The sequence below is a fragment of the Procambarus clarkii genome, chromosome 3 (assembly GCF_040958095.1).
Source record: "Procambarus clarkii isolate CNS0578487 chromosome 3, FALCON_Pclarkii_2.0, whole genome shotgun sequence".
NCBI classification, from domain to species: Eukaryota; Metazoa; Arthropoda; class Malacostraca; order Decapoda; family Cambaridae; genus Procambarus; species Procambarus clarkii.
Window position 1 is genome coordinate 17,665,024 of NC_091152.1, and position 27,167 is coordinate 17,692,190.

The 27,167-nt window shown below is 53.4% G+C and overlaps 1 protein-coding gene across 1 annotated transcript in view; it reads left to right on the plus strand.

Moving 5' to 3' along the window:
• The first annotated feature begins 5,326 nt into the window (after nt 1-5,326).
• Nucleotides 5,327-27,167, plus strand: part of Rho1 (ras-like GTP-binding protein Rho1) — a 96,704-nt gene continuing 74,863 nt past the window's right edge. The window contains exon 1 of the mRNA XM_045746652.2: nt 5,327-5,404. The gene's annotated coding sequence lies outside the window, so the exon portion shown is untranslated. The remainder of the gene's footprint in view (nt 5,405-27,167) is intronic.

Sequence of the window (27,167 nt, forward strand, 5' to 3'; positions counted from 1 at the left end):
TAGACAACCAATGGGTAGAAAAGCGGGATCCAAGACCTAGAGCTCGATCCTACACACATGAATATCATCAGCGGCGTCTGCGAGGCTGGCTAACATCAGAACTGCCTTTAGAAAGTTTAAGGAATCATTCAGAGCCTTGTATACTACATACGTAAGACTAATCTTGAAGTATGCAGCCCCAGCATGGAGTCAATAACCTTGTCATGCACAAGACGAAGCTGGAGAAAGTTCAGAGGTATGCTGTCGTGTCATGATGTCCCACAGCATCGCTGGTAGCATAGAACTTTCCATAAATCATCAAAAAGCCTCCTGGCCTCAAAAAGTAATATCTAGGGTAAAGTGAAAGTCTAGGTAAACTCCACCAGTTTACTGGGGTTAACTTATATACATCTTCTTGAGGTTATCTTGAGATGATTTCGGGGCTTTAGTGTCCCCGCGGCCCGGTCCTCGACCAGGCCTCCACCCCCAGGAAGCAGCCCGTGACAGCTGACTAACACCCAGGTACCTATTTACTGCTAGGTAACAGGGGCATTCAGGGTGAAAGAAACTTTGCCCATTTGTTTCTGCCTCGTGCGGGAATCGAACCCGCGCCACAGAATTACGAGTCCTGCGCGCTATCCACCAGGCTACGAGGCCCCCTCGGTGTACATAACACCGCTCTATATACAACAAGCTATTCACATATTCCCAACGAGTAACTTAATTAATCCATGCACAAGTCAAGGAGCTAACTGTTACTAGGCCACACTCACCCAACAACAGTGGTACACTAGCTAACTTAAGACTGGCTATAGAGTTATGAACATGGTGGGTAGGGACATACAATACCACAGTGGGGTAGAGTACAGTATGGGCATCAATATCACCAAGTCCCAACTGGACTGACAAATGGCAAAGTCAATTACTTGTCTTCCAAACGTTAGAGTTACAATGTCTGGAAATGTGGCAGGGTCAGAATTTCCTCTCAAAAGTCCAAGTCTCCAAACCAGGAATTTGACTAAGTCCATGAACGAGGAAATTCGGCTGTCCACAAACCAGGAAAATTTGACCAAATCCAAAAAACCATGAAATTTGTCAAAGTCCACCAACTGCTCCCCAGAGACCGTGTCCAACACAATCACAAAAATGACAGTTCCAACACTGTTCCAATACCAACATGTCACCTACCACAAAGTTATAAGTATTCACCTAGTTGGGGGGTTGAGCTTTGCTCTTTCGGCCCGCCTCTCAACTGTCAATCAACTGTTTACTAACTACTTTTTTTTCCACACCACACACACACCCCAGGAAGCAGCCCGTGACAGCTTACTAACTCCCAGGTACCTATTTACTACTAGGCAACAGGGCCTCACAAGTGTATACTTGTGAATACACTAAGATCAACTGATCCTCCACAATCATCCTCCCTCTTACTTGCAGTAAGATGTCGATAGAAACAATTATATACAAAACCCAGGATCACACACACCTGAGTAGAGCTCCGCCACCCAGAGACCTGGCTCATACCTACCTGCTGACACCTGGCTCATACCTGCCTGTTGACACCTGGCTCATACCTACCTGCTGACACCTGGCTCATACCTACCTGCTGACACCTGGCTCATACCTACCTGCTGACACCTGGCTCATACCTACCTGCTGACACCTGACTCATACCTACCTGCTGACACCTGGCTCATACCTACCTGCTGACACCTGGCTCATACCTACCTGCTGACACCTGACTCATACCTACCTGCTGACACCTGGCTCATACCTACCTGCTGACACCTGGCTCATACCTACCTGCTGACACCTGGCTCATACCTACCTGCTGACACCTGGCTCATACCTACCTGCTGACACCTGACTCATACCTACCTGCTGACACCTGACTCGTACCTACCTGCTGACACCTGACTCGTATCTACCTGCTGACACCTGGCTCATACCTACCTGCTGACACCTGGCTCATACCTACCTGCTGACACCTGACTCATACCTACCTGCTGACACCTGACTCGTATCTACCTGCTGACACCTGGCTCATACCTACCTGCTGACACCTGACTCGTACCTACCTGCTGACACCTGACTCGTATCTACCTGCTGACACCTGGCTCATACCTACCTGCTGACACCTGGCTCATACCTACCTGCTGACACCTGACTCATACCTACCTGCTGACACCTGACTCATACCTACCTGCTGACACCTGACTCGTATCTACCTGCTGACACCTGGCTCATACCTACCTGCTGACACCTGGCTCATACCTACCTGCTGACACCTGACTCATACCTACCTGCTGACACCTGACTCATACCTGCCTGTTGACACCTGACTCGTATCTACCTGCTGACACCTGGCTCATACCTACCTGCTGACACCTGGCTCATACCTACCTGCTGACACCTGGCTCATACCTACCTGCTGACACCTGACTCATACCTACCTGCTGACACCTGACTCATACCTACCTGCTGACACCTGACTCATACCTACCTGCTGACACCTGACTCATACCTACCTGCTGACACCTGACTCATACCTACCTGCTGACACCTGACTCATACCTGCCTGCTGACACCTGACTCATACCTACCTGTTGACACCTGACTCGTCCCTAGCTGCTGACACCTGGCTCATACCTACCTGCTGACACCTGACTCATACCTACCTGCTGACACCTGACTCATACCTACCTGCTGACACCTGACTCATACCTACCTGCTGACACCTGACTCATACCTACCTGCTGACACCTGACTCATACCTACCTGCTGACACCTGACTCATACCTACCTGCTGACACCTGACTCATACCTACCTGCTGACACCTGACTCGTCCCTACCTGCTGACACCTGGCTCATACCTGCCTGCTGACACCTGACTCATACCTGCCTGCTGACACCTGACTCGTCCCTACCTGCTGACACCTGGCTCATACCTACCTGCTGACACCTGACTCATACCTACCTGCTGACACCTGACTCATACCTACCTGCTGACACCTGACTCATACCTACCTGCTGACACCTGGCTCATACCTGCCTGCTGACACCTGACTCATACCTGCCTGCTGACACCTGACTCATACCTACCTGCTGACACCTGACTCATACCTGCCTGCTGACACCTGACTCATACCTGCCTGCTGACACCTGACTCATACCTACCTGCTGACACCTGGCTCATACCTACCTGCTGACACCTGACTCATACCTGCCTGCTGACACCTGACTCATACCTACCTGCTGACACCTGACTCGTCCCTACCTGCTGACACCTGACTCATACCTACCTGCTGACACCTGGCTCATACCTGCCTGCTGACACCTGACTCATACCTGCCTGCTGACACCTGACTCATACCTACCTGCTGACACCTGGCTCATACCTGCCTGCTGACACCTGACTCATACCTGCCTGCTGACACCTGACTCATACCTGCCTGCTGACACCTGACTCATACCTACCTGCTGACACCTGACTCATACCTACCTGCTGACACCTGACTCATACCTACCTGCTGACACCTGACTCATACCTACCTGCTGACACCTGACTCATACCTACCTGCTGACACCTGACTCATACCTACCTGCTGACACCTGACTCATACCTACCTGCTGACACCTGACTCATACCTACCTGCTGACACCTGACTCATACCTACCTGCTGACACCTGGCTCATACCTACCTGCTGACACCTGGCTCATACCTACCTGCTGACACCTGACTCATACCTGCCTGCTGACACCTGACTCATACCTGCCTGCTGACACCTGACTCATACCTACCTGCTGACACCTGGCTCATACCTACCTGCTGACACCTGACTCATACCTGCCTGTTGACACCTGACTCACCCACACAAGTACCAACACTGCAACAATATATCCACCTCCACATGGAGTCAAGAAATAAGATAACAAGAAATATATCACAAGTCTCTGGGACATACACAGATGTTAACTACACCCTAATATAGTACAAAAATTATATTGTGATAGATATGTACATATCTACACATATCGTGTGTATGTACACTAGCGTGTGTACATATGTACACACGCAGGTGGAACGGACAACCATTGGCTGAGGGCTAGGAGCCCCCCAGCCAGTGGGATAGACGGTGGTGGAACGGTCAACCACTGGCTGAGGGCTAGGAGCCCCCCAGCCAGTGGGATAGACGGTAGTGGAACGGACAACCACTGGCTGAGGGCTAGGAGCCCCCCAGCCAGTGGGATAGACGGTGGTGGAACGGTCAACCACTGGCTGAGGGCTAGGAGCCCCCCAGCCAGTGGGATAGACGGTAGTGGAACGGACAACCACTGGCTGAGGGCTAGGAGCCCCCCAGCCAGTGGGATAGACGGTAGTGGAACGGACAACCGCTGGCTGAGGGCTAGGAGCCCCCCAGCCAGTGGGATAGACGGTAGTGGAACGGACAACCGCTGGCTGAGGGCTAGGAGCCCCCCAGCCAGTGGGATAGACGGTGGTGGAACGGTCAACCGCTGGCTGAGGGCTAGGAGCCCCCCAGCCAGTGGGATAGACGGTAGTGGAGCGGACAACCACTGGCTGAGGGCTAGGAGCCCCCAAGCCAGTGGGATAGACGCTGGTTGAACGGACAACCACTAACTGAGGGCTAGGAGCCCCCCAGCCAGTGGGATAGACGGTGGTGGAACGGACAACCACTAACTGAGGGCTAGGAGCCCCCCAGCCAGTGGGATAGACGGTGGTGGAACGGACAACCACTAACTGAGGGCTAGGAGCCCCCCAGCCAGTGGGATAGACGGTGGTGGAACGGACAACCACTAACTGAGGGCTAGGAGCCCCCCAGCCAGTGGGATAGACGGTGGTGGAATGGACAACCACTAACTGAGGGCTAGGAGCCCCCCAGCCAGTGGGATAGACGGTGGTGGAACGGACAACCACTAACTGAGGGCTAGGAGCCCCCCAGCCAGTGGGATAGACGGTGGTAGAACGGACAACCACTAACTGAGGGCTAGGAGCCCCCCAGCCAGTGGGATAGACGGTGGTGGAACGGACAACCACTAACTGAGGGCTAGGAGCCCCCCAGCCAGTGGGATAGACGCTGGTTGAACGGACAACCACTAACTGAGGGCTAGGAGCCCCCCAGCCAGTGGGATAGACGGTGGTGGAACGGACAACCACTAACTGAGGGCTAGGAGCCCCCCAGCCAGTGGGATAGACGGTGGTGGAACGGACAACCACTAACTGAGGGCTAGGAGCCCCCAGCCAGTGGGATAGGCACTGATGGAACAAACTCAGCGACAGATTTTTAGATATTTTTATTTCAAAGAATTTTATATTTTTTCAGAATCGTGAGAAGGGCCTCGAACCGACGAGAGTCGTATCACACGGCGACATGATGACTGCTGAGCCAAGACCTGTCTAGGTAAGTAGAACCGGAAGTTCTGTTACTGGTGCCAGAACCCGATGGTTCGACTCCTCCAACACAGTGCTTAAACACCCTCGACGGTGTTCTGTTACCTTAAGGCAAGTAACGGTGTTCTGTTACCTTAAGGCAAGTAACGGTGTTCTGTTACCTTAAGGCAAGTAACGGTGTTCTGTTACCTTAAGGCAGGTGACAGTGTTCTGTTACCTTAAGGCAGGTGACGGTGTTCTGTTACCTTAAGGCAGGTGACGGTGTTCTGTTACCTTAAGGCAGGTGACGGTGTTCTGTTACCTTAAGGCAGGTGACGGTGTTCTGTTACCTTAAGGCAGGTGACGGTGTTCTGTTACCTTAAGGCAGGTGACAGTGCTCTGTTACCTTAAGGCAGGTGACGGTGTTCTGTTACCTTAAGGCAGGTGACGGTGTTCTGTTACCTTAAGGCAGGTGACGGTGTTCTGTTACCTTAAGGCAGGTGACGGTGTTCTGTTACCTTAAGGCAGGTAACGGTGTTCTGTTACCTTAAGGCAGGTAAGGACCCACCAGGACCCACCAGGACCCACCAGGACCCACCAGGAGCCATCAGAACACACAAGGACCCACCAGGACCCACCAGGACCCACCAGGACACACCAGGACACACCAGGACACACCAGGACCCACCAGGACCCACCAGGACACACCAGGACACACCAGGACCCACCAGTACACACCAGGACCCACCAGGACCCACCAGGACCCACCAGGACACACCAGGACACACCAGAACACACCAGGACACACCAGGACACACCAGGACCCACCAGGACCCACCAGGACCCACCAGGACACACCAGGACACACCAGGACACACCAGGACCCACCAGTACCCACCAGGACACACCAGGACACACCAGGACCCACCAGGACCCACCAGGACACACCTGGACCCACCAGGACACACCAGGACACACCAGGACACACCAGGACCCACCAGGACCCACCAGGACCTACCAGGACACACCAGGACCCACCAGGACACACCAGGACACACCAGGACCCACCAGTACACACCAGGACACACCAGGACACACCAGGACACACCAGGACGCACCAGGACCCACCAGGATACACCAGGACCCACCAGGACACACCAGGACCCACCAGGACACACCAGGACCCACCAGTACACACCAGGACACACCAGGACACACCAGTACACACCAGGACACACCAGGACCCACCAAGACACACCAGAACCCACCAGGACACACCAGGACCCACCAGGACACACCAGGACCCACCAGGACCCCCCAGTACCCACCAGGACGCACCAGGACCCACCAGGACCCACCAGGACCCACCAGTACACACCAGGACCCACCAGGAACAGCCAGGACCCACCAGTACCCACCAGTACACACCAGGACACACCAGGACCCACCAGGACACACCGGGACCCACCAGGACCCACCAGTACACACCAGGACACACCAAGACCCACCAGGACCCACCAGGACCCATCAGGACCCACCCGGACCCACCAGTTCCCACTAGGACCCACCAGGACCCACCAGGACACACCAGGACATACCAGGACACACCAGGACCCACCAGAACACACCAGGACACACCAGGACATACCAGGACACACCAGGACCCACCAGAACACACCAGGACCCACCAGGACCCACTAGCACACACCAGGACCCACCAGGACCCACCAGGACCCAACAGAACACACCAGGACCCACCAGGACACACCAGGACACACCAGGACACACCAGGACACACCAGGACACACCAGGACCCACCAGGACACACCAGAACACACCAGGACCCACCAGGACACACCAGGACACACCAGGACCCACCAGGACCCACCAGGACACACCAGTACACACCAGGACCCACCAGTACATACCAGTACACACCAGGACACACCAAGAGACACCAAGACACACCAGGACACACCAGTACACACCAGGACACACCAAGAGACACCAAGACACACCAGGACACACCAGGACCCACCAGGACACACCAGGACCCACCAGGACCCACCAGGACACACCAGGACCCACCAGGACACACCAGGACCCACCAGGACACACAAGTATACACCAGGACCCACCAGGACACACCAAGACACACCAGGACCCACCAGGACACACCAGGACCCACCAGGACACACCAGGACCCACCAGGACACACCAGGACACACCAGGACCCACCAAGACACACCAGTACCCACCAGTATCCACCAGTACCCACCAGTACACACCAGGACCCACCAGGACCCACCAGGACACACCAGTACACACCAGAACACACCAGTACATACCAGTACACACCAGGACACACCAGGATCCACCAGCACACACCAAGAGACACCAAGACACACCAGGACTCACCAGGACACACCAGGACTCACCAGGACCCACCAGGACACACCAGGACCCAATAAGACTCAACAGGATGTCTTAATATAAGACTCATAACATCATCCGTCCATCTAATCACTGTTACTATTAATTAATTACAATGTCTGTGTCGTCGCAAATTCTATCAAAAAGCACTGGAACAGCAACAACATCGTCAAGCAATGATAGAGGGCGGTGCAGAAGGTAATTGAGTGGTAAGGCAGTTAAGCGCGCGAGCGGTAACGAGGGAGCCGCACCAGCTGGCCGCCGCCATCTTGTCTGGTCAGTGACCTGTGCTGTTAGGGCTGAAATTATCGTCATGATTTACAAGCAAAACCTGACAGTTTAATGGGGAGGAAGTTGTGCAGGTGGTGTAGTGAACTACACTCACCTAGAGGGGCTTGCAGGGTCGAGCACGCCCTATCTTGAGGTTATCTTGAGATGATTTCGGGGCTTTAGTGTCCCCGCGGCCCGGTCCTCGACCAGGCCTCCACCCCCAGGAAGCAGCAAGTGACAGCAGACTAACACCCAGGTACCTATTTTACTGCTAGGTAACAGGGGCATAGGGTGAAAGAAACTCTGCCCATTGTTTCTCGCCTGCGCCTGGGATCGAACCCAGGACCACAGGATCACAAGTCCAGCGTGCTGTCCGCTCGGCCCTACCTGGCTCCGCCTTTCGAACTTTCTTAGATTAATGTAATGTCTCATGATTTTATCATATTTGCCTTTAAAACTTTGAATCCAATTTGCTTCAACAACCTTTAAGTCTAACTTCTTCCGCTTATTGACAACACTGAACAAGTTCTTTCTGACGTCCCTGTGACTCATTTGCGTCTCGAGTTTCCCTTGTATTGTAACAATCGTGTACCAGATTATTGTACAAGATTGTGCCCCAGCTTAACCACAGCTTACAATGCCCAATTTGGCCCAAAAGTGGGCATCTGACGCAATGGTAACTGTTTTCTTACAAGGGAAAACCAATCTGTTGTTATTCCTTAATTTTCGCGGCCACCACTTCCCCAAGTTGAGTGTGGCTGAACGGACGCACTACACGCCCGGGGGAAGACAGGGTCAAGTAACCGACAACGAATAGGAATATTGGAATTTAATTACTTGGGAAATAATTATGGAACACTCTTTAATTTACTTACTGAGAATCATGGGACACTTACAACCCAAACAGATGAATACAAGAACACAAGGAAAGGTTTCAAACACCATGTGATAAGAATTAAATGACTCAGAATTAATATGGAGGGAAATTTCACTAAACTCAGAAAAATGATTCTCACCTTTATTTTCTAAATAATACAGATGGGATATTACTGCGTTCAAAACTAATAATTTCTACCTAGAGGCAAATGGGTGGAATACTGCAGTGGATGGCCCTCTCCCGTCCCAGGAGAACCGTCCCAGAACACTCCCAAGTCTACACTAATTAAACTAGAAGTGAAGAATGACTTATTCAACAACCTACAAGTGAATTTAATTCAACAACCTACAAGTGAAGAATGACTCTACCTACAATCTATTCTAGTTTTCTAAGCTCCACCCATTTAGTGGCCTACACCCAACCATTCTAAACTAGGTCTGGGGTCTGGCACTCTGCGCCTATGGGTGCCAGGCACCCCCTATTTTCCCAGGTTCTGCAAGCAATCAGCGGCGAGCGCCTGGGGACCTCCTTATCTCAGACCAATAATACCCCCAGGCCAGGCCGGGGACAGCCTGGAAACCTGTGTTTTCCTTCCGTAGGTTGGCACGTAAAAACTGGATCCCCTGGAAAGAACTTACTGACTCCCAACGACCTGAAAGCACTAGTATAAAAAGCTATGATTTGTTCAGATCTGAAACCTACATCTATGGGCAGCACAAAACGTCCACCAGACTGTGCGACACAGTGGTTGCCAGGATCAGGTTGGGTTACCGTTACCTGTGACAGGTGGCTATCGTTACCTGTGGCAGGTGGCTGCAGGTGACGGATCTCCCAATCCTGAGCACTCCAGGTGCAAACTCTGTGAGCAGGAACTGTGGCATGATCTCCCACACTACACCACCGAATGTCCAGTTATTAGACCTTTCAGACCAGTTGGCATGAGGTACCTGCAGCTTTGCAATTACTTTATTCACTCTCGTATTCTTGAAGATACCCTCATAGTACACGCAAAATTTGCCAGTGCAGGCTATTAAACACATGGCCCTGTATGACTAACCATCCTGCGAGATGGAGACTTTTAGTATCACTGCTACCTTATTCACTCTTGTGTTGATGATATCCTCATAACGCACCCAGAGTCTGCCAGTGTAGACTACTGATCACATGCCTCTGTATGACTAACCATCCTGGGTAATGGGTATGTTTTAGCATCACGTTTTGACACTGTACTCCCCTTTAGACAGTCTAGGGTAGCTGCACACATGCAGATGTACCTCATGTATTAATAAAAAAAAATCTAAAATGTGTGTTGAACTGGCCTCGTGTGTTGAACTGGCCTCGTGTGTTGAACTGGCCTCGTGTGTGGAAGAGGCCTCGTGTGTGGAAGAGGCCTCGTGTGTTGAACTGGCCTCGTGTGTTGAACTGGCCTCGTGTGTTGAACTGGCCTCGTGTGTTGACCTGGCCTCGTGTGTTGACCAGGCCTCGTGTGTTGACCAGGCCTCGTGTGTTGACCTGGCCTCGTGTGTTGACCTGGCCTCGTGTGTTCTCTCGACATTTACAAGAGCCAGACAGGAAGACTGCTACACCTGCTGGGCCAGAAGGGCACCTCGAGTGTGTTATGTTATGGTGCCGGAGAGTTTTATTACTCCCCCTGTCATGGCTACGGGAGGGGGGGGGTAAGAGGAGAGTGGAAAAAGAGTGGTAAGAGAGGGGATGAGCGGGTAATAGAGGGAAGTGGGAAGGAAGAGGGCAAAGAGAGTGGGCTACCCACCACAAGCGGGCCACCCCCACTTCGAAGATTAATGGAAGAAACGCCAGGTCTTCCATCCTGCCCCCTCGAGACAATGGGTCGTCAGTGGAAGAGGGGGGGGGGAAATGGGAGGGGAAGGGGGGAGGAAGAGGAAGGGGGGAAAGCGATTGTCTACAGAGACTGTTACAGCATGACCCCTCGTTCTCCTGCTGCTAGCTTTGAACAACCCTGTTTTGTCTACCTCATCAATTTCTCCATAGAATCTTAAATATTGTTATCATATCTCCCCGTATCTCTTCTTTCCTCTGGTGTGGTAAGGTCCAGTTCTCTCAGTCTTTCCTCACAGCTTAAGCCCTTCAATTCAGGCACGAGTCTTGTTGCATATCTTTGATCACTTTCTAGGTTCTCCAGGGGCCAGATTCACGAAAGCACTTACGCAAGCAGTTACGAACGTGCACATCTTTCCTCAATCTTTGACGGCTTTGGTTACATTTATTAAACAGTTTACAAGCATGAAAACTTCCCAATCAACTGTTGTTATTGTTATAAACAGCCTCCTGGTGCTTCGGAGCTCATTAACCGTTTAATAATTGTAAACACAGCCGCCAAAGATTGAGGAAAGATGTACAGATTCGTAAGTGCTTGCGTAAGTGCTTTCGTGAATCTGGCCCCTGGTCTTTTTCTGGTCAGGGTTTCATGCCGGGGATGCATATTCAAGTGTGGGTCTCACCTTCGCTGTATATAGGGCCCGAAAAATCCCTTTCTCCAGATTTCTGAAGGATACACGGATGTTGGCCAGTATGCCATATACAACTGTTGCTATTCTGCTAATGTGGGCTTCTGGCTTCAGATTGGGGGTTATGTGAGTCAATTATCTCGAGGAAATCTATAAATAAGCCGGAAATGAGTTGGATCAATTCTACACTGATGGATCATCTGACCTTGTCAATAGCAGGGCTGGTGCAGCATATACTATAATTAGGAATAATGCCTTACAACGCGGACATGAAGGGGAAAACACGTATTAAGAACTATGCCTTTTCAACGCAAGTAGAGCTAACTGCCATTGTCATGGCGTTAAGATTCCTTGAACGGAACACTAATGGTGCAGTGATCTGCACTGATTCAAAAGCAGCGTTAAATAGCCTTACTAAAAATCGGACAGAAAATTTTGCAATAGTCGCTGAAATTAAGAGAGCTGTGAGAGTACTTACCAATCAGGGAAGAGTCGTCAAGTTCCTGTGGATCCCCTCCCATGTTGGAATATGTGGGAATGAACGAGCAGATGTGCTGGCTGCTGAAGGCGCTGAAGGAGACCATATTGAATACTTCATACCCAAGACTACTACAAATTAGAGGTATTGTCAGGCAACATCACCGTGACAAGGTAACTGAGGAAAGGAGGATAGAAGCACAAACCAGTGAATCTGTACGATGGTACAACATGGTTGCAGCTGGCAATCCCAATCATTATGGACGAAGAGGAGGAGGACGAGGGAGAGAATCAGTAATAGCGAGAATCCGTCTTGGACATAAATATCCATGGAGATATGGAATGGAAACAACAGTTGGTCAGCGAAGTTGCAGAATCTATGGTGAGAGTGATGGACACCACCTTGACCACTATCTACGTGAATGTGAACACATGAGAGACATCAGAAATATGTGTAGAATAATAAACCCCACATTGTTTGAGTTAGGAAAACACTATCTGTCAAATATAGATACTATTCTTAAAAGATTCCCCCATTTTGCACCCGCAAGATAACGTAAGATTTAAAGGGTTGATAGATGTTAATCTTCTTGTTTGATAAGCTGTTCACTTGAAACAGTTAAGCAAGTCCCAGCTGTGTCTGGGTACAAGTGACAGGATGAACAACCCAGCGGGTTTTCTTCCTATTGGGGAGTGTTGTACATGCTGCTATGGCGGTGTGTCCACTCACAGGATGAGTGACGCTGCCCAATACTGTCACTATGGCGGTGTGTCCACTCACAGGATGAGTGACGCTGCCCAATACTGTCACTATGGCGGTGTCTCCACTCACAGGATGAGTGGCGCTGCCTAATAAACTCGCCCCTCCGGGCAAAATTAAAAAATTAAAATTGGGGTTACGTCCACTCCCAGGTCTTTCTCTTTTTCTGATTGGAGAATGTCTTCCCTTTATCCTATGCTGCTGCATTGGTCTTATCACTCCTACTTCAATCTTCATACCTTTGCATTTGGCTCGGTTAAACTCTAGAAGCCACTTTTCAGACCACATCTGGCACTTGTCCAAATTCGTTTGCAATGCCTCACAATCACTCCCCTTCCTGACGCTTCTCATCAGTTTTGCATCATTTGGAAATAATGATTTGAAGGAGCCCATTTCCTGTCAGGTCACCGACATTTATAAGAAACCGTACCGGCCCCAGAGCCGACCCTTGTGGTACCCCCTCGTAACCCCTCTCCACTCTGAGGTTTCTGCCCTCACTGTAACCTGTTGCATCCTTCCTGAGAGGTACTCTCTGTCCGACCTTAGGACTCTTCCTGATACACCCGCCTGCTTCACTAGCTTGAATAGGAGTCTTTCGTGCAGGACCATATCAAATACCTTCTGCCAGTCAAGAAATATGCAGTCTGCCAATTCTACTCTCTCAAGTTTGATTTGTCATCTTGTTGTGTACTGCTGTAACAGCACCTCACCAGATTACCTGTGAATGAACTCACTGCTGCCAATTTGTTGTGAACGCTGTCACCAGATGATGTAATGAAAACTTCAGAGGTGATCACGAATTAAAATAAAAGAATTATGAATATCAAAGACTAAACCCTCCACCAGTCTCTCTCTCAGACCTACAGTCTTATGTCTTATGTCTTCACCAGGGGGACACCTTGCTCAAACCAACTGTAAATTTAATACAAAATAAATTGAGTATAACACATTTGTATTAATATATAAATGTCACACCTTCACATCATTACAAAAATCTCAACCTGGCTGAGTACCACGGCCGGTTACCACATTCCTGGACCATTCCGGGTCGAACACCTGAACTCTTTAACCCGGTCCACACACACGGACCCACCATTGGTTGTTCCCACCACTGGTCGACCCCACCACTGGTCGACCCCACCACTGGTCGACCCCACCACTGGTCGACCCCACCACTGGTCGACCCCACCACTGGTCGACCCCACCACTGGTCGACCCCACCACTGGTCGACCCCACCACTGGTCGACCCCACCACTGGTCGACCCCACCACTGGTCGACCCCACCACTGGTCGACCCCACCACTGATCGACCCCACCACTGGTCGACCCCACCACTGATCGACAGGCTACACCCTCACCCTTTCTAGTTTTCTGGAATATACCGAGTTACACAACCCAGGACAACATGGATTTCGAGCGGGAAGATCCTGTCTGTCACAGTTACTCAACCACTATGACAAAATCGCAGAAGCCCTAGAAGAAAAACAAAATGCAGATGTTGTATACACAGACTTTGCAAAGACGTTCGACAAATGTGACCATGGGGTGATAGCACACAAGATGAGGTCAATGGGAATAACTGGTAAAGTAGGACGCTGGATACTCAATTTTCTGTCGAGCAGAACACAAAGAGTAACAGTCAATCAAGTCAAATCAAGTTCAAGCGATGTTAAAAGCTCTGTACCTTAAGGTACAATCCTTGCACCACTGCTGTTCCTTATTCTCATATCAGATATAGATAAAAATACAAGTCACAGCTTCGTGTCATTATTTGCAGATGACACAAAAATCAGCATGAAAATTACCTCTGCTGAGGACATGGAAAAATTACAAGCAGATATCAACAAAGTTTTCGATTGGGCAGCAGAAAATAACATGATGTTTAACAGCGATAAATTCCAGGTACTCAGGTACGGCAAAAATGAGGATCTGAAACATAATACAGGGTACAAAACACAATCGAATCTGCCCATAATAGGTAAACAGCATGTCAAGGATTTGGGAATAATGATGTCCGACGACCTAACGTTTAGGGAGCATAACCAAGCAAATATTGCGTCAGCCAGAAAAATGATAGGATGGATTACGAGAACTTCCAAATCCAGGGATCCCATTACAATGGTTGTACTCAAGTCACTTGTGTTGTCCCGTCTCGAGTACTGCTCAGTACTCACTTCCCCCTTCAGAGCAGGAGAGATTGCTGAAATAGAGGGAATACAGAGAACATATACGGCACGCATAGACGAGATAAAGCACCTAAATTATTGGGATCGTTTCAAAGATCTCCAAATGTACTCACTAGAAAGGAGACGAGAGAGACACCAAATAATATACACATGGAAAATACTGGAGGGACAGGTTTCAAATCTACACAGTAAAATAACAACGTACTGGAGTGAACGATATGGAAGAAAATGCAGAATAGAACCAGTGAAGAGCAGAGGTGCCATAGGCACAATCAGAGAACACTGTATAAACATCAGAGGTCCGCGGTTGTTCAACGTCCTCCCAGCGAGCATAAGAAATATTGCCGGAACAACCGTGGACATCTTCAAGAAAAAACTAGACTGTTTTCTAAAAGACGTTCTGGACCAACCGGGCTGTGGTGTGTATGTGGGCCTGCGGGCCGCTCCAAGCAACAGCCTGGTGGACCAAACTCTCCCAAGTCAAGCCTGGCCTCGGGCCGGGCTTGGGGAGTAGAAGAACTCCCAGAACCCCATCAACCAGGTATATGTGGGCCTGCGGGCCGCTCCAAGCAACAGCCTGGTGGACCAAACTCTCACAAGTCAAGCCTGGCCTCGGGCCGGGCTTGGGGAGTAGAAGAACTCCCAGAACCCCATCAACCAGGTATATGTGGGCCTGCGGGCCGCTCCAAGCAACAGCCTGGTGGACCAAACTCTCACAAGTCAAGCCTGGCCTCGGGCCGGGCTTGGGCAGTAGAAGAACTCCCAGAACCCCATCAACCAGGTAACCCTCACCAGGTACACCCTGTTACGGCCACTATGGGTCACAACCGGGTTCTTTGATGGTAGAACCAAGATGGTAGTATCCGACCCCAAGCGGGTAGTAAGCTTTCAAGAAAATGGCTGTGTAGTGCATAAAAAAGGAGGGGGTGAACAAAACACTGTTCCTTTCGTCAATGTATTAAATATCTTCTTACCACCGTTAAGTATATATGTGTACACCGTCACCATAAATAATATATAAAGAACAGAGGCTATTACTACGCCAATGTACAATCCTTTCGCTCAGGATATCAAACGTGCTCACGTGCAGAGTTCATCAATCCCCAGTAGTTCTTCACTGTCCAGTAGCGTATCCAACCTTACTGGGAAGAACACCGGGTAGTTCACCTGTACATGGGCCAGCCCACTGACAGTGTCATGAGGTGCCTGTACCCCCACGACCGCTCTCCAGCCACTCGCTGGCGGAGTACCTCAGCCACACGCTGAGCGGGTCACAATACAGGGGCAGCGATCCCCTGGCAGCAGTCTCTAGCGACCAGCTAGCAGCACTACTCAACAGACACCTCCCTAGCGTCAGTCTCTCCCCTAAGCCAGTCCCAAAGGTACGCCGATCTTTGTCAACACTAAAGCACTAGCAGCTACCACACTGCTTCACCGGCGGCGGCTTCCTTGGTCGCTTCCAGGACCATGTAGGGAGACTGTGGCCTGCCCAAGATGACCGCTGGCCTCAGACGTCACCTCTGTTGACACAAAAACGTCATCAATGACCTAGCCGGTACTGGTGAACTAGGAAATACCACTAACTCACTGGGGAGTTGACATTGTGCTCTGTAGCACACACTAGGTGGCGCTGGTCTTGGTGCGTCACCTCACCAAAGGTCACTCACCACGACCCCTCTGACTGACCAAGGCAGGAATCTTGAACCATTTACAGGTTTTATATAGCCACCACCAGATGGCATTGTCCATATTGCGCACGATTCCCGGGCAGTTCGGGTGCTGACTCGTAGATGGCGCTGGAACGGCCACTCTACCCTCTGATAAGGGTGACGAGTCCGTAACACACCCTCACCAGCCACACCCTCACCAGGTACACCCTCACCAGACACACCCTCACCGGCTACACCCTCACCAGCCACACCCTCACCAGCCACACCCTCACCGGCTACACCCTCACCAGCCACACCCTCACCAGCCACACCCTCACCGGCTACACCCTCACCAGCCACACCCTCACCAGCCACACCCTCACCAGCCACACCCTCACCAGCCACACCCTCACCAGCTACACCCTCACCGGCCACACCCTCACCAGCTACACCCTCACCAGCCACACCCTCACCAGCTACACCCTCACCAGCCACACCCTCACCAGCCACACCCTCACCGGCCACACCCTCACCGGCCACACCCTCACCAGCTACACCCTCACCGGCCACACCCTCACCGGCCACACCCTCACCAGCCACACCCTCACCAGCCACACCCTCACCGGCTACACCCTCACCAGCCACACCCTCACCAGCCACACCCTCACCAGCCACACCCTCACCAGCCACACCCTCACCAGCCACACCCTCACCGGCCACACCCTCACCAGCCACACCCTCACCAGCCACACCCTCACCAGCCACACCCTCACCAGCCACACCCTCACCAGCCACACCCTCACCAGCCACACCCTCACCGGCTACACCCTCACCAGCCACACCCTCACCAGCCACACCCTCACCTGCTACTCCCTCACCAGCCACACCCTCACCAGCCACACCCTCACCAGCCACACCCTCACCAGCCACACCCTCACCAGCTACACCCTCACCAGCTACACCCTCACCAGCCACACCCTCACCAGCTACACCCTCACCGGCCACACCCTCACCGGCCACACCCTCACCAGCTACACCCTCACCAGCTACACCCTCACCAGCCACACCCTCACCAGCTACACCCTCACCAGCTACACCCTCACCAGCTACACCCTCACCAGCCACACCCTCACCAGCTACACCCTCACCGGCCACACCCTCACCGGCCACACCCTCACCAGCCACACCCTTACCAGCTACACCCTCACCGGCCACACCCTCACCAGCCACACCCTCACCGGCCACACCCTCACCAGCTACACCCTCACCGGCCACACCCTCACCGGCCACACCCTCACCGGCCACACCCTCACCAGCTACACCCTCACCAGCTACACCCTCACTGGCCACACCCTCACCAGCCACACCCTCACCAGCCACACCCTCACCAGCCACACCCTCACCAGCCACACCCTCACCAGCCACACCCTCACCAGCCACACCCTCACCAGCCACACCCTCACCGGCCACACCCTCACCAGCCACACCCTCACCAGCCACACCCTCACCAGCTACACCCTCACCAGCCACACCCTCACCAGCCGCACCCTCACCAGCCACACCCTCACCAGCCACACCCTCACCAGCCACACCCTCACCAGCCACACCCTCACCAGCTACACCCTCACCAGCTACACCCTCACCAGCCGCACCCTCACCAGCCACACCCTCACCAGCTACACCCTCACCAGCTACACCCTCACCAGCCACACCCTCACCAGCCACACCCTCACCAGCTACACCCTCACCAGCCACACCCTCACCAGCCACACCCTCACCAGCTACACCCTCACCAGCCACACCCTCACCAGCCACACCCTCACCAGCCACACCCTCACCAGCTACACCCTCACCAGCTACACCCTCACCAGCTACGCCCTCACCAGCTACACCCTCACCAGCTACACCCTCACCAGCCGCACCCTCACCAGCTACACCCTCACCAGCTACACCCTCACCAGCTACACCCTCACCAGCCACACCCTCACCAGCTACACCCTCACCAGCCGCACCCTCACCAGCCACACCCTCACCAGCCACACCCTCACCAGCCGCACCCTCACCAGCTACACCCTCACCGGCCACACCCTCACCAGCTACACCCTCACCAGCCACACCCTCACCAGCCGCACCCTCACCAGCCACACCCTCACCAGCCACACCCTCACCAGCCACACCCTCACCAGCCACACCCTCACCAGCCACACCCTCACCAGCCACACCCTCACCAGCCGCACCCTCACCAGCCACACCCTCACCAGCTACACCCTCACCAGCCGCACCCTCACCAGCCACACCCTCACCAGCCACACCCTCACCAGCTACACCCTCACCAGCTACACCCTCACCAGCTACACCCTCACCAGCCACACCCTCACCAGCCACACCCTCACCAGCCACACCCTCACCAGCTACACCCTCACCAGCCGCACCCTCACCAGCCGCACCCTCACCAGCCGCACCCTCACCAGCCACACCCTCACCAGCCACACCCTCACCAGCCACACCCTCACCAGCTACACCCTCACCAGCTACACCCTCACCAGCCACACCCTCACCAGCCACACCCTCACCAGCCACACCCTCACCAGCCACACCCTCACCAGCCACACCCTCACCAGCTACACCCTCACCGGCCACACCCTCACCAGCCACACCCTCACCAGCCACACCCTCACCAGCCACACCCTCACCGGCCACACCCTCACCAGCCGCACCCTCACCAGCCACACCCTCACCGGCCACACCCCCTACACAGGGTGTCATAAACGGCTTCCGGCCAGACGCGGGCAACTTCCGGTGACTCCGTTACCTTCACGTAAATGTGAAAACATTCAAAGATTCCACTGTGAGTGTTCCCACCACCCCCCACCCCACCCCCTCCTCATACACACCACGTTCATACACCTCCCAGACCATGTATACACCCACCGACCTCGTCATACACCAGTGTTCATGCAACTGTTCCTATAGCGTTGTGTTCACCCCCAGGATGAGTGGCGCTGCCCAATACTGTCACTATGGCGGTGCGTCCACTCACAGGATGAGTGACGCTGCCCAATACTGTCACTATGGCGTTGTGTTCACCCCCAGGATGAGTGGCGCTGCCCAATACTGTCACTATGGCGGTGTGTTCACCCCCAGGATGAGTGCCGGTGCCCAATACTGTCACTATGGCGGTGTGTTCACTCACAGGATGAGTGGCGCTGCCCAATACTGTCACTATGGCGGTGTGTTCACCCCCAGGATGAGTGCCGGTGCCCAATACTGTCACTATGGCGGTGTGTTCACTCACAGGATGAGTGGCGCTGCCCAATACTGTCACTATGGCGTTGTGTTCACCCCCAGGATGAGTGGCGCTGCCCAATACTGTCACTATGGCGGTGTGATCACTCACTGGATGAGTGGCGCTGCCCAATACTGTCACTATGGCGGTGTGTCCACTCACAGGATGAGTGGCGCTGCCCAATACTGTCACTATGGCGGTGTGTCCACTCACAGGATGAGTGGCGCTGCCCAATACTGTCACTATGGCGGTGTGTCCACTCACAGGATGAGTGACGCTGCCCAATACTGTCACTATGGCGGTGTGTTCACTCACTGGATGAGTGGAGCTGCCCAATACTGTCACTATGGCGGTGTGTCCACTCACAGGATGAGTGGCGCTGCCCAATACTGTCACTATGGCGGTGTGTCCACTCACAGGATGAGTGGCGCTGCCCAATACTGTCACTATGGCGGTGTGTCCACTCACAGGATGAGTGACGCTGCCCAATACTGTCACTATGGCGGTGTGTCCACTCACAGGATGAGTGGCGCTGCCCAATACTGTCACTATGGCGGTGTGTCCACTCACAGGATGAGTGGCGCTGCCCAATACTGTCACTATGGCGGTGTGTCCACTCACAGGATGAGTGGCGCTGCCCAATACTGTCACTATGGCGGTGTGTCCACTCACAGGATGAGTGGCGCGGCCCAATACTGTCACTATGGCGGTGTGTCCACTCACAGGATGAGTGGCGCTGCCCAATACTGTCACTATGGCGGTGTGTTCACTCACAGGATGAGTGACGCTGCCCAATACTGTCACTATGGCGGTGTGTCCACTCACAGGATGAGTGACGCTGCCCAATACTGTCACTATGGCGGTGTGTCCACTCACAGGATGAGTGGCGCTGCCCAATACTGTCACTATGGCGGTGTGTCCACTCACAGGATGAGTGGCGCTGCCCAATACTGTCACTATGGCGGTGTGTTCACTCACAGGATGAGTGGCGCTGCCCAATACTGTCACTATGGCGGTGTGTCCACTCACAGGATGAGTGGCGCTCCCCAATACTGTCACTATGGCGGTGTGTCCACTCACAGGATGAGTGGTGCTGCCCAATACTGTCACTATGGCGGTGTGTCCACTCACAGGATGAGTGGTGCTGGCCAATACTGTCACTATGGCGGTGTGTCCACTCACAGGATGAGTGACGCTGCCCAATACTGTCACTATGGCGGTGTGTTCACTCACAGGATGAGTGACGCTGCCCAATACTGTCACTATGGCGGTGTGTCCACTCACAGGATGAGTGACGCTGCCCAATACTGTCACTATGGCGGTGTGTTCACTCACAGGATGAGTGACGCTGCCCAATACTGTCACTATGGCGGTGTGTTCACTCACAGGATGAGTGGCGCAGCCCAATACTGTCACTATGGCAGTGTGTCCACTCACAGGATGAGTGGTGCTGCCCAATACTGTCACTATGGCGGTGTGTCCACTCACAGGATGAGTGACGCTGCCCAATACTGTCACTATGGTGGTGTGTCCACTCACAGGATGAGTGACGCTGCCCAATACTGTCACTATGGCGGTGTGTTCACCCCCAGGATGAGTGGCGCTGCCCAATACTGTCACTATGGCGGTGTGTCCACTCACAGGATGAGTGGCGCTGCCCAATACTGTCACTATGGCGGTGTGTCCACTCACAAGATGAGTGGCGCTGCCCAATACTGTCACTATGGTGGTGTGTCCACTCACAGGATGAGTGGCGCTGCCCAATACTGTCACTATGGCGGTGTGTTCACCCCCAGGATGAGTGGCGCTGCCCAATACTGTCACTATGGCGGTGTGTTCACCCCCAGGATGAGTGGCGCTGCCCAATACTGTCACTATGGCGGTGTGTTCACTCGCAGGATGAGTGACGCTGCCCAATACTGTCACTATGGCGGTGTGTCCACTCACAGGATGTGTGGCGCTGCCCAATACTGTCACTATGGCGGTGTGTCCACTCACAGGATGAGTGACGCTGCCCAATACTGTCACTATGGCGGTGTGTTCACTCACAGGATGAGTGGCGCTGCCCAATACTGTCACTATGGCGGTGTGTCCACTCACAGGATGAGTGGCGCTGCCCAATACTGTCACTATGGCGGTGTGTCCACTCATAGGATGAGTGGCGCTGCCCAATACTGTCACTATGGCGGTGTGTCCACTCACAGGATGTGTGGCGCTGCCCAATACTGTCACTATGGCGGTGTGTCCACTCACAGCATGAGAGACGCTGCCCAGTACTGTCGCTATGGCGGTGTGTCCACTCACAGGATGAGTGGCGCTGCCCAATACTGTCACTATGGCGGTGTGTTCACCCCCAGGATGAGTGGCGCTGCCCAATACTGTCACTATGGTGGTGTGTCCACTCACAGGATGAGTGGCGCTGCCCAATACTGTCACTATGGCGGTGTGTCCACTCACAGGATGTGTGGCGCTGCCCAATACTGTCACTATGGCGGTGTGTCCACTCACAGGATGTGTGGCGCTGCCCAATACTGTCACTATGGCGGTGTGTCCACTCACAGGATGAGTGGCGCTGCCCAATACTGTCACTATGGTGGTGTGTTCACCCCCAGGATGAGTGGCGCTGCCCAATACTGTCACTATGGCGGTGTGTCCACTCACAGGATGAGTGGCGCTGCCCAATACTGTCACTATGGCGGTGTGTCCACTCACAGGATGAGTGGCGCTGCCCAATACTGTCACTATGGCGGTGTGTCCACTCACAGGATGAGTGGCGCTGCCTAATACTGTCACTATGGCGGTGTGTCCACTCACAGGATGAGTGGCGCTGCCCAATACTGTCACTATGGCGGTGTGTCTACTCACATGATGAGTGGCGCTGCCCAGTACTGTCACTATGGCGGTGTGTCCACTCACAGGATGAGTGGCGCTGCCCAGTACTGTCACTATGGCGATGTGTCCACTCACAGGATGAGTGGCGCTGCCAATACTGTCACTATGGCGGTGTGTCCACTCACAGGATGAGTGGCGCTGCCCAATACTGTCACTATGGCGGTGTGTCCACTCACAGGATGACTGGCGCTGCCCAATACTGTCACTATGGCGGTGTGTCCACTCACAGGATGAGTTCCGCTGCCCAATACTGTCACTATGGCGGTGTGTCCACTCACAGGATGAGTGACGCTGCCCAATACTGTCACTATGGCGGTGTGTCCACTCACAGGATGAGTGGCGCTGCCCAATACTGTCACTATGGCGGTGTGTCCACTCACAAGATGAGTGGCGCTGACCAATACTGTCACAATGGCGGTGTGTCCACTCACAAGATGAGTGACGCTGCCCAATACTGTCACTATGGCGGTGTGTCCACTCACAGGATGAGTGACGCTGCCCAATACTGTCACTATGGCGGTGTGTCCACTCACAGGATGAGTGGCGCTGCCCAATACTGTCACTATGGCGGTGTGTCCACTCACAGGACGAGTGGCGCTGCCCAATACTGTCACTATGGCGGTGTGTCCACTCACAGGATGAGTGGCGCTGCAAAATACTGTCACTATGGCGGTGTGTCCACTCACAGGATGAGTGGCGCTGCCCAATACTGTCACTATGGCGGTGTGTCCACTCACAGGATGAGTGGCGCTGCCCAATACTGTCACTATGGCGGTGTGTCCACTCACAGGATGAGTGGTGCTGCCCAATACTGTCACTATGGCGGTGTGTCCACTCACAGGATGAGTGACGCTGCCCAATACTGTCACTATGGCGGTGTGTCCACTCACAGGACGAGTGGCGCTGCCCAATACTGTCACTATGGCGGTGTGTCAACTCACAGGACGAGTGGCGCTGCCCAATACTGTCACTATGGCGGTGTGTCCACTCACAGGATGAGTGGCGCTGCCCAATACTGTCACTATGGCGGTGTGTCCACTCACAGGATGAGTGGCGCTGCCCAATACTGTCACTATGGCGGTGTGTCCACTCACAGGATGAGTGGTGCTGCCCAATACTGTCACTATGGCGGTGTGTCCACTCACAGGATGAGTGGCGCTGCCCAATACTGTCACTATGGCGGTTTGTCCACTCACAGGATGAGTGGCGCTGCCCAATACTGTCACTATGGCGGTGTGTTCACCCCCCAGGATGAGTGGCGCTGCCCAATACTGTCACTATGGCGGTGTGTCCACTCACAGGATGAGTGGTGCTGCAAAATACTGTCACTATGGCGGTGTGTCCACTCACAGGATGAGTGGCGCTGCCCAATACTGTCACTATGGCGGTGTGTCCACTCACAGGATGAGTGGCGCTGCCCAATACTGTCACTATGGCGGTGTGTCCACTCACAGGATGAGTGGCGCTGCCTAATACTGTCACTATGGCGGTGTGTCCACTCACAGGATGAGTGGCGCTGCCCAATACTGTCACTATGGCGGTGTGTCTACTCACAGGATGAGTGGCGCTGCCCAGTACTGTCACTATGGCGGTGTGTCCACTCACAGGATGAGTGGCGCTGCCCAGTACTGTCACTATGGCGATGTGTCCACTCACAGGATGAGTGGCGCTGCCCAATACTGTCACTATGGCGGTGTGTCCACTCACAGGATGAGTGGCGCTGCCCAATACTGTCACTATGGCGGTGTGTCCACTCACAGGATGAGTGGCGCTGCCCAATACTGTCACTATGGCGGTGTGTCCACTCACAGGATGAGTTCCGCTGCCCAATACTGTCACTATGGCGGTGTGTCCACTCACAGGATGAGTGACGCTGCCCAATACTGTCACTATGGCGGTGTGTTCACTCACAGGATGAGTGGCGCTGCCCAATACTGTCACTATGGCGGCGTGTCCACTCACAAGATGAGTGGCGCTGACCAATACTGTCACTATGGCGGTGTGTCCACTCACAAGATGAGTGACGCTGCCCAATACTGTCACTATGGCGGTGTGTCCACTCACAGGATGAGTGACGCTGCCCAATACTGTCACTATGGCGGTGTGTCCACTCACAGGATGAGTGGCGCTGCCCAATACTGTCACTATGGCGGTGTGTCCACTCACAGGACGAGTGGCGCTGCCCAATACTGTCACTATGGCGGTGTGTCCACTCACAGGATGAGTGGCGCTGCAAAATACTGTCACTATGGCGGTGTGTCCACTCACAGGATGAGTGGCGCTGCCCAATACTGTCACTATGGCGGTGTGTCCACTCACAGGATGAGTGGTGCTGCCCAATACTGTCACTATGGCGGTGTGTCCACTCACAGGATGAGTTCCGCTGCCCAATACTGTCACTATGGCGGTGTGTCCACTCACAGGACGAGTGGCGCTGCCCAATACTGTCACTATGGCGGTGTGTCAACTCACAGGACGAGTGGCGCTGCCCAATACTGTCACTATGGCGGTGTGTCCACTCACAGGATGAGTGGCGCTGCCCAATACTGTCACTATGGCGGTGTGTCCACTCACAGGATGAGTGGCGCTGCCCAATACTGTCACTATGGCGGTGTGTCCACTCACAGGATGAGTGGTGCTGCCCAATACTGTCACTATGGCGGTGTGTCCACTCACAAGATGAGTGGCGCTGCCCAATACTGTCACTATGGCGATGTGTCCACTCACAGGATGAGTGGCGCTGCCCAATACTCTCACTATGGCGATGTGTCCACTCACAGGATGAGTGACGCTGCTCAATACTGTCACTATGGCGGTGTGTCCACTCACAGGACGAGTGACGCTGCCCAATACTGTCACTATGGCGGTGTGTCCACTCACAGGATGAGTGACGCTGCCCAATACTGTCACTATGGCGGTGTGTCCACTCACAGGATGAGTGACGCTGCCCAATACTGTCACTATGGCGGTGTGTCCACTCACAGGATGAGTGGTGCTGCCCAATACTGTCACTATGGCGGTGTGTCCACTCACAGGATGAGTGACGCTGCCCAATACTGTCACTATGGCGGTGTGTCCACTCACAGGATGAGTGACGCTGCCCAATACTGTCACTATGGCGGTGTGTTCACTCACAGGATGAGTGACGCTGCCCAATACTGTCACTATGGCGGTGTGTCCACTCACAGGACGAGTGACGCTGCCCAATACTGTCACTATGGCGGTGTGTCCACTCACAGGACGAGTGACGCTGCTCAATACTGTCACTATGGCGGTGTGTCCACTCACAGGATGAGTGACGCTGCCCAATACTGTCACTATGGCGGTGTGTCCACTCACAGGACGAGTGACGCTGCCCAATACTGTCACTATGGCGGTGTGTCCACTCACAGGACGAGTGACGCTGCTCAATACTGTCACTATGGCGGTGTGTCCACTCACAGGGTGAGTGACGCTGCCCAATACTGTCACTATAGCGGTGTGTCCACTCACAGGATGAGTGGCGCTGCCCAATACTGTCACTATGGCGGTGTGTCCACTCATTGGATGAGTGGCGCTGCCCAATACTGTCACTATGGCGGTGTGTCCACTCACAGGATGAGTGACGCTGCCCAATACTGTCACTATAGCTGTGTGTTCACCCCCAGGACGAGTGACGCTGCCCAATAAACTCTCCCGCGTGTTCAAAATGTGAACACAGTAGAGCCGGAGCCTTCCCCCGCCAGTAACGACACCAAAACAGTGCCACAGTGTTACAGTGAGTGCCGGCTGGTGAGCTGGCACTCCAGGAATACCTACCCTCGCCCCCCTCCCTCCCTCTCTACCTCCTCACCTCTTCTCTCCTTCCCTCACTGTTGTTTTGTCCTTTATTAACAATTTTGTTTACTCCTTTTCCTTCTCCTTCTCGCTTCGCCTGCTGTCTCTGGGAGTGAGGAGCAGGAGAGGCACAGGGAAAGGGAAGGTTTAGAAAATGGGAAGTGTCGTGTGAGTTATGATAGGAGGCGGACAGTCCACCTTGCTGACACTAGGCGGGCTGTAAGTGGCTGGCGGCTCCAGTGGATAAGGGAGTACCTAAACAACAGGAAGCAGAGAGTTTCTGTGAGGGATGAGACCTCATATTGGCGTGATGTCACCAGCGGAGTCCCGCAGGGTTCTGTTCTGAGACCTCTCCTGTTTCTGATATACGTGAATGATCTTCTTGAAGGTATAGACTCATTCCTCTCAATGTTTACTCTGATGCTAAATTATGGGAAGGATTAAGACAGAGGAGGACAGCAAGAGGCTACAAGACGACCTGGACAGACTGAAGGAATAGTCCAACAAATGGCTACTATTCTAGGAAGATTCTATGTGGGGCCTATAGCCTTTGTCACATCCAACTCTAGTAAAAGCTTCCTTACTTCCCCCACTGGTAATCTCAAACTCTTCTAGTGGATCATGGTTAATTACTCCCTCTCTTATCTCTGGAGCTTTTCCT